Genomic DNA, 9,416 nt, shown 5'->3' with positions numbered 1-9,416 from the left:
ATTTAAGATTATATGCATCGTTAGGCACTGTATAAAGGCTGGTACATAATCAAGGTTCATCCTGCTTGGCCTTGACACATGATTATGAACTTTAAAAATAGGTCAGGATTCATTTCATTTGTTTAACTTTAAGGCCCACTTACACTAATACAATTTGGGAGGCAAACATTGTATCCTACCCCCTATAAAGTGCCCTACTTTTGACCAGAGCCCTATGGGCCCTGAACAAAAGTAGTTCACGTCATAGGGAATTAGGTTCCATTTGGGACAGAGCCTATTAAACCCCATGGTTGAAGTAAACACTATTGTACACGAGTAGGCCTTTTCTCTTTGGTTGCAATCCACCAGCCTGTGATTGAGGTCAGAGGAGAGGGTTAAGAGGAAGTGGAGCTCAGAAACCTTCCAGTGTTGCTGCCTGTTACTCATGCTCACATGACTGGGGCAGAGGCCCAGAGCAGTTCCTTCCCAAAAACATGAGCGTGTAACCATGTAATGCAAACCCGGGCCCCACGCACACAGCTTCCGCCACATAGCAATTTCCCAAATGCATCGCAGCACTAAGATCAGGGATCATCAACTACACTGAACAAAAATATAAACACAAATGTAAGGTGTTGGTCCCATGTTTCACGAGCTTAAATAAAGATCCCATACATTTTCCTTACGTACCAAAAGCTTATTTTTCTCATTTTGTGCACAAATTTGTTTACATCCCTGTTAGTGAGCATTTCTCCTTTGCCAAAATGATCTACCTGACAGGTGTGGCATATCAATAAGTTGAATAAACAGCATGATCATTACACAGGTGCACTATGTGCTGGGGACAATAAAAGGCCACTCAAATGTGCAGTTTTGTCACACAACACAATGCCACATGTTTTGAGGGAGCGTGCCATTGGCATGCTGACTGCAGGAATGTCCACCAGAGTTGATGCCAGAGAATTTAATGTTAATTTCTCTACCATAAGCCACCTCCAATGTCATTTTAGAGAATTTGTCAGTACACCCAAAGGGTATCACATGTAACCACGCCCGCCCAGAACCTCCACATCCGGCTTCTTCACCTGCGGGATTGTCTGAGACCAGTTGGCACAACCGAAGAATTTCTGCACAAACAGTCAGGAACCGTCTTAGTGGAAGCTCATCTGTGTGCTCGTTGTCCTCACCAGGGTCTTGACCTCGATTAATCCCTTTTTTCAGGACCCTGTCTTTCAAAGATATTTCTTAAAAATCCAAATAACTTCACAGATCTTCATTGTAAAGGGTTTAATTAAACACTGTTTCCCATGCTTGTTCAATGAACCATAAAACATGTACCTGTGGAACGGTCGTTAAGACACTAACAGCTTACAGACAATAGGCAATTAAGGTCACAGTTATGAAACTTAGGATGCTAAAGAGGCCTTTCTACTGACTTTTTGCTATGTTGTTTGCTATGTTGTTGTCTTAGGTCTCTCTTTATGCAAAAAGTCAGTAGAAAAACAAAACAAAAATATGCCCAGGGTTCCTGCTCATCTGCATGAACGTGCCTTAGGCATGCTGCAAGGAGACATGAGGACTGCAGATGTGGCCAGGGCAATAAATTGCAATGTCCGTACTGTGAGACGCCTAAGACAGCGCTACAGGGAGACAGGACAGACAGCTGATCGCCCTCGCAGTGGCAGACCACGTGTAACAACACCTGCACAGGATTGGCACATCAGAACATCACACCTTCGGGACAGGTACAGGATGGCAACAACAAGTGCCCAAGTTACAACAGGAACTCACAATCCCTCCATCAGTGCTGACTGTCCGCAATAGGCTGAGAGAGGCTGGACTGAGGGCTTGCAGGCTTGTTGTAAGGCAGGTCCTCACCAGACATCATCGGCCTATGGGCACAAACCCACTGTCGCTGGACCAGACAGGACTGGCAAAAAGTGCTCTTCGCTGACGAGTCGCGGTTTTGTCTCGCCAGGGGTGATGGTCGGATTAGCGTTTATCGTCGATGGAATGAGCGTTACACCGAGGCCTGTACTCTGGAGCAGGATCGATTTGGAGGTGGAGGGTCCGTCATGGTCTGGGGCGATGTGTCACACCATCATCAGACTGAGCTTGTTGTCATTGCAGGCAATCTCAATGCTGTGTGTTACAGGGAAGACATCCTCCTCCCTCATGTGATACCCTTCCTACAGGCTCATCCTGACATGACCCTCCAGCATGACAATGCCACCAACCATACTGCTCGTTCTGTGCGTGATTTCCTGCAAGACAGGAATGTCAGTGTTCTGCCATGGCCAGCGAAGAGCCCGGATCTCAATCCCATTGAGCACGTCTGGGACCTGTTGGATCGGAGGGTGAGGGTTAGGGCCCTTCCCCCCAGAAATGTCCGGGAACTTGCAAGTGCCTTGGTGGAAGAGTGGGGTAACATCTCACAGCAAGAACGGGCAAATCTGGTGCAGTCCATGAGGAGGGGATGCACAGCAGTACCTAATGCAGCTGGTTGCCACACCACACCAGATCCCAGCCCCGGAAACCCAGCCCCGGACTCTCACTTAGACATCACTATCTATGACTAGGTGTATAGAGAAAATACCTTAATACTTAAGTCCTTTTCTGAGTTCTGTACTTTTCTATTTATATTTTTTACAACTTTATATTTAATTCACTACATTCCTAAACAAATTATGTACTTTTTACTCCATTCATTTTCCTTGACACCCAAAAGTACTCATTGCATTTTGAATGTTTAGCAGGACAGGAAATTCACACGCATATTAAGAGAACATCCCTGGTCATCCCTACTGCCTCTGATCTGGCAGACTCACTAAACAGACATGCTTAATTTGTAAATGATGTCTGAGTGTTGGAGTGTGCTGCTGGCTATCCGCAAATACATTTAAAAAACAAGAACATGGTGCCGTCTGGTTTACTTAATATAAGGAATTTGAAATGATTTATGCTTTTACTTTCACTTTTGATACTTAAGTATATTTTAGGAATTAAATTTACCTTTGATTCCTAAGTATATTTAAACCCACATAATTTTACCTTTTTACTCGTGTAATATTTTACTGGGTGACTTTCACTTTTACTTGTCATTTAAGGTTAAGGTATCTTAAGGTATCTTTATTTTCAGTGAAGTATGACAATTGGTTACCTTTTTCCACAACAGGAGATGGCACACTACATTACCAAAAGTATGTGGACACCTGCTTGTCGAACATCTCATTCCAAATTCATGGGCATTAATATGGAATTGGTGCTATAACAGCCTCCACTGTTCTGGAAAGGCTTTCCACTAGCTGTTGGAACATTGCTGCAGGGACTTGCTTCCATTCAGCCACAAGAGCATTAGTGAGGTCAGGCTCTGATGTTGGGCGATTAGGCCTGGCTTGGAATCGGCATTCCAATTCATCCCAAAGGTGTTCGATGGGGTTGAGGTCAGGGCTCTGTGCAGGCCAGTCAAGTTCTCCCACACCAATCTCGAAAAACCATTTCTGAATGGACCTCGCTTGGTGCACAGGGGCATTGCCATGCTGAAAACAAAAGGGCCTTCCCCAAACTGTTGCCACAAAGTTGGACGTACAGAATCGTCTATAATGTCATGGTATGTTGTAGAGTTAAGATTTCCCTTCACTGGAACTAAAGGGCCAGCCTGAACCATGAAAATCAGCCCGAGACCATTATTCTTCCTCCACCAAACTTTACAGTTGGCACTATGCATTGGGGCAGGTAGCGTTCTCCTGGCACCCGGCAAACCCAGATTAGTCTGTTGGACTGCCAGATGGTGAAGCGTGATTAATCACTCTAGAGAAAGCGTTTCCAGTGCTCTAGAGTCCAATTGCAGCAAGCTTTCCCCCAATCCAGCTGACGCTTGGCATTTTGCATGGTGATCTTAGGCTTGTGGTTGGCTGCTAGGCCATGGAAACCCATTTCATGAAGCTCCCAACAAACAGTTCTTGTGATGACGTTTTCTTCCCAAGGAGTGTTAAAACCGAGGACAGGCGAGTTTTAAGCGCTAAGCACTTCAGCACTCGGCAGTCCCGTTCTGAGAGCTTGTTTGGCCTACCACTTCGCGGCTGAGCTGTTGTTGCTCCTAGACGTTTCCACTTCACAATAACAGCACTTAGAGTTAACCGAGCAGCTTTAGCAGGGCAGAAATTTGACGAATTGACTTGTTGGAAAGGTGGCATCCTATGACGGTGTCACATTGAAAGTCACTGAGCTCTTCAGTAAGGCCATTCTACTGCCAATGGTTGTCTATGGAGATTGCATGGCTATGTGCTCGATTTTATACACCTGTCAGCAACGGGTGTTCCTGAAATAGCCAAATCCACTAATATGAAGGGTTGTTGACATACTTTTGTATGTATAGTGTACTTGTACTGTAGCTTTGTTGGTCTCAGGACAAAGCCCCTTGTGGCTGGGCTGTTACCCAGTATCTGTATTGGGCCTGATACTTTTCACAACTTGATTGAATAAAGTGGCATTGAGGAATGTCTAAGCTTCCACATAGGCCTATATTAATAAACATAGTTTTCTGTTGTTTTGAGTTTGATTTCCGTGGCATTGCATCATTACTTGTTCACAATGAGACTGGGTGCAGTGGTGTGTACGTAGAGGCTACATCATAGATTACTTTAGAATTCACCCTGAGTTGTGAAAGCGCACTTTCCTCTTTCATCAGGAGATGGCCGTTTTACATGTATTTTTAATGAACAAACCAATACACAAACCTATTCTCAGTCAGTTTAGTAGATAACCCCTGGGGTGGAGAGCAGCCCGAAGTGTGCAGAGAGAGTGAACCCTCATAAAGGCCACTGCAGCCTGAGCTTCAGGCTTCTCAAAGGCCTTCCCTCCCTGCCAGCTGCGTTTCTCTTTCTCTTTTTGTTTCAACCATAGGCATTGCATTATTGTATCTGTCCCATTATTGTGTCTGTGTGAGCAGGGGCAAGGCACTGAGGTATATATGAACTACAGACAGACAGCATCCAAGACGGACGCCCGTTGTTTTCAACAAAAACCTACTCACGTTCCCATACGCTGTTATGTGGTTTCTGACATATTTTTATATCCGCCTTTACTGGGATTAATACGCCTGCGCACTAGAGGGACAGATCTGGATAGCTATATCACACGAACCTGCTCCATGAACTCTGCCAGAGTGTGCCAAGCACGTGGACAGTTAAACAAACCAACCAGCACTTGGCCCCTGGCCAGCTGGGCTCATGATGTCAGAGACGTTAAAATGTTAATATCTTCGGCTGTAAGTGATGGAAAATATGTTTGTGAATGTTTTTTCACAAAGGTGATGACTAAAGTGTCTAATTAGGAATGTTCTAATTTGACTTCTCTATGGGGCTGTCTATGGGAATTGTTTTTCTGGGCTGTACTGCAATACTGATGATGTCCTCTGGGCACAGTGGAAAGTGTGCTCCAGAACAGAACCCTGGGGCCTTGAGGCAGCGCCATTGAGGCCGCGCCATTGAGGCCATCTCCATTTTGAAGTAGTCAACATTCCTCTTCTACTACATCTATGAGTTGGTAAACAAATGGAAAGGGTGCATACTGCCACCTGTAGTGTGTTGTTTGAACAGGTATAATTTTAATTTTAATATTTTATTTAACCTTTATTTAACTAGGCAAGTCAGTTAAGAACAAATTCTTATTTACAATGACGGCCTACCAATAGGCAAAAGGCCTCCTGCGAGGACGGGGGCCTGGGATTAAAAATTTAATTTAACTTAAAATAAAATATAAATATAGGACAAAACACACATCACAACAATAGAGAGAACAGTACATAAAGATAGACCTAAGACAACAACATAGCAAAGCAGCAACACATGACAACACAGCACGGTAGCAACAACATGGTAGCAACACAACATGGTAGCAGAACAAAACATGGTACAAACATTACACAGTCAACAACACAAAGGTCAAGAAGGTAGAGACAACAATACATCACACAAAGCAGCCACAACTGTCAATAATAGTGTCCATGATTGAGTCTTTGAATGAAGAGATTGAGATAAACTGTCCAGTTTGAGTGTTTGTTGTAGCTCGTTCCAGTCGCTAGCTGCAGTGAACTGAGAAGAGGAGCGACCCAGGGATATGTGTGCTTTGGGGCCCTTTAACATAATGTGACTGGCAGAACGGGTGTTGTATGTGGAGGATGAGGGCTGCAGTAGATATCTCAGATAGGGGGAGTGAGGCCTAAGAGGGTTTTATAAATAAGCATCAACCAGTGGGTCTTGCGACGGGTATACAGAGATGACCAGTTTACAGAGGAGTATAGAGTACAGTGATGTGTCCTATAAGGAGCATTGGTGGAAAATCTGATGGCCAAATGGTAAAGAACATCTAGCCACACGAGAGCACCCTTACCTGCCGATCTATAAATTATGTCTCCGTAATCTAGCATTGGCAGGATGGTCATCTGAATCAGGGTTAGTTTGATAACTGCGGTGATAGAGGAGCGATTATGATGGAGGAAACCATGTCTAGATTTACCTTTAGCCTGCAGGTTTTATATGTGCTGAGAGAAGGACAGTGCACCTTCTAGCCTTACTCCCAAGTACTTGTATGAGGTGACTACCTCAATCTCTAAACACTCAGAGGTAATAATAACACCTGTGGGAAGAGGAGCATTCTTTTATTTATTTATTTATTTATTTTTATTTTACCTTTATTTAACCAGGCAAGTCAGTTAAGAACAAATTCTTATTTTCAATGACAGCCTAGGAACAGTGGGTTAACTGCCTGTTCAGGGGCAGAACGACAGATTTGTACCTTGTCAGCTCAGGGGTTTGAACTTGCAACCTTCCGGTTACTAGTCCAACGCTCTAACCACTAGGCTACCCTGCAAAACCTGTCTTCTTGCCAAACCATATTACCTTTGTTTTGGAGGTGTTCAGAACAAGGTTAAGGGTAGAGAAAGCTTGTTGGACACTAAGAACGATTTGTTGTAAAGCATTTAGCACACAATCTGGGGAGGGGCCAGCTGAGTATAAGACTGTATCATCTGCATATAAATGGATGAGAGAGCTTCCTACTGCCTGAGATATGTTGTTGATGTAAATTGAGAAGAGCGTAGGGCCTAGGATTGAGCCTTGGGGTACTCCCTTGGTGACAGGCAGTGGCTGAGACAGCAGATTTTCTGACTTTATCCCCTGCACTCTTTGAGATAGGTAGTTTTCAAACCAGGCCAAAGACCCCTCAGAGACACCAATACTCCTTAGCCGGAACCACAAGAATGGAATGGTTTACCGTATCAAAAGCTTTGGCCAAGTCAATAAAAATAGCAGCACAATATTGCTTAGAATCAAGGGCAATGGTGACATCAATGAGGATCTTTAAGGTTGCAGTGAGACATACAGAACCTGAGCGGAAACCAGATTGCATACCCGAGAGATTACTGTAGACATCAAGAAAGCCAGTCAGTTATTGACACGTTTTTCCAACACTTTTGATAAACAGGGCAAAAAAGAAATAGGCTTATAACAGTTAGGATCAGCTTGGTCTCCCCCTTTAAATAAAGGTCGAACTGTTGCTGCCTTCCAAGCAATATGAACCTCCCCAGAAAGGAGAGAGAGGTTAAAAAGGCTGGAGATAGGCTTGGCGACGATAGGGGTAGCAACCTTAAAGAAGAAAGGGTCTAAACCATTTGACCCATATGTTTTTTGGAGGTTAAATTTTAGGAGCTCCTTTAGCACCTCGGACTCAGTGACTGCCTGGAGGGAGAAGATTTGTAGCGGGGCAGGGGGAAAAGAGGGAGCTGCATTGGGGATAGTCGCATTAGAAGGGGTGGGAGGTGAGGAAATGTTGGACGGGCAAGGAGGCATGGCTGAGTCAAATAGGAATCCTGACTTAATGAAGTGGTGATTAAAGAGCTCAGCCATGTGCTTCTTGTCAGTAACAACCACATCATCAACATCAACTGTCTCAGCCTCCAGTATTTATGCTGCAGTAGTTTATGTGTCGGGGGGCTAGGGTCAGTTTGTTATATCTGGAGTACTTCTCCTGTCCTATTCGGTGTCCTGTGTGAATTTAAGTGTGCTCTCTCTAATTCTCTCTTTCTCTCTTTCTTTCTCTCTCTCGGAGGACCTGAGCCCTAGGACCATGCCTCAGGACTACCTGACATGATGACTCCTTGCTGTCCCCAGTCCACCTGGCCGTGCTGCTGCTCCAGTTTCAACTGTTCTGCCTTATTATTATTGGACCATGCTGGTCATTTGTGAACATTTGAACATCATGGCCATGTTCTGTTATAATCTCCACCCGGCACAGCCAGAAGAGGACTGGCCACCCCACATAGCCTGGTTCCTCTCTAGGTTTCTTCCTAGGTTTTGGCCTTTCTAGGGAGTTTTTCCTAGCCACCGTGCTTCTACACCTGCATTGCTTGCTGTTTGGGGTTTTAGGCTGGGTTTCTGTACAGCACTTTGAGATATCAGCTGATGTACGAAGGGCTATATAAATACGTTTGATTTGATTTGATTGATTTGATGGGCAGCTGTGAGGAGGAGGGTTTATTATCAGTTTTCCCTACTTCTTGGGGTTGGAGCCACAGAGAGAGAACTGCTCCATAAAATAACAAACTTTGGCCTTCCGGGTAGCCTGAGTGCACTTATTTCTCATTTCCCTGAACGATAGCCAGTCAGCTTGAGTATGCGTGTGCCGAGCATTTCACCAAATGCAATTCTTGAGGTGGAGTAACTCTGCAAGATCATGGTCGAACCAGGGGCTGAACCTGTTTTTAACTCTTATTTTCTTTATGGGGACATGTTTGTTAACAATACCACTGACAATTTCAAAAAAGAAGGTCCAAGCGTCTTTGACAAAGGGGATCAATCTGATTCTATACCATTTTACAAAGGCCAGTTCATGAAGGAAGGCTTGCTCATTAAAGTTTTTTAGCAAGACTATATGACAAATCAGGACAGGTCGTTTCACTGTGCAGCCATTACGAACACAGGCTGTAAAACAGTGATCACTAAGGTTATTACAGAAAACACCAGACTGGTACCTGTCAGGATTATTTGTGAGGATAACATAGAGGAGAGTGGTTGGAGTCAAAACTTGTGGGATTGGTGATAATCTGAGAAAGATTTAGGGAGTCCCATTGCTTTAGGACTTGGTCAAGTTGTTTAAGCATGTCCCAGTTTAGGTCACCTAGCAGGACAAATTCAGAATTAGTGTAAGGGGCCAGGAGAGAGCTTAGGGCAGGTAGGGTACAGGCCGGTGCTGATGGAAGACGATAGCACCCAGCAACAGTCAACAAAGAGCTATTTGAAAGTTTAATGCCTAAAACCAGCGAATCAAATTGTTTGGGGACAGACTTGGTGGAGACAACCAAGCACTGAAGGTGATCCTTGGTAAAGATGGCCACTCCCCCACCTTTGGAAGATCTGTTTTGCCGAAAAAGGTTATAA

Source organism: Oncorhynchus nerka, linkage group LG22 (assembly GCF_034236695.1).
Source record: "Oncorhynchus nerka isolate Pitt River linkage group LG22, Oner_Uvic_2.0, whole genome shotgun sequence".
Classification (NCBI taxonomy): Eukaryota; Metazoa; Chordata; class Actinopteri; order Salmoniformes; family Salmonidae; genus Oncorhynchus; species Oncorhynchus nerka.
This window is presented reverse-complemented; position numbering follows the sequence as displayed.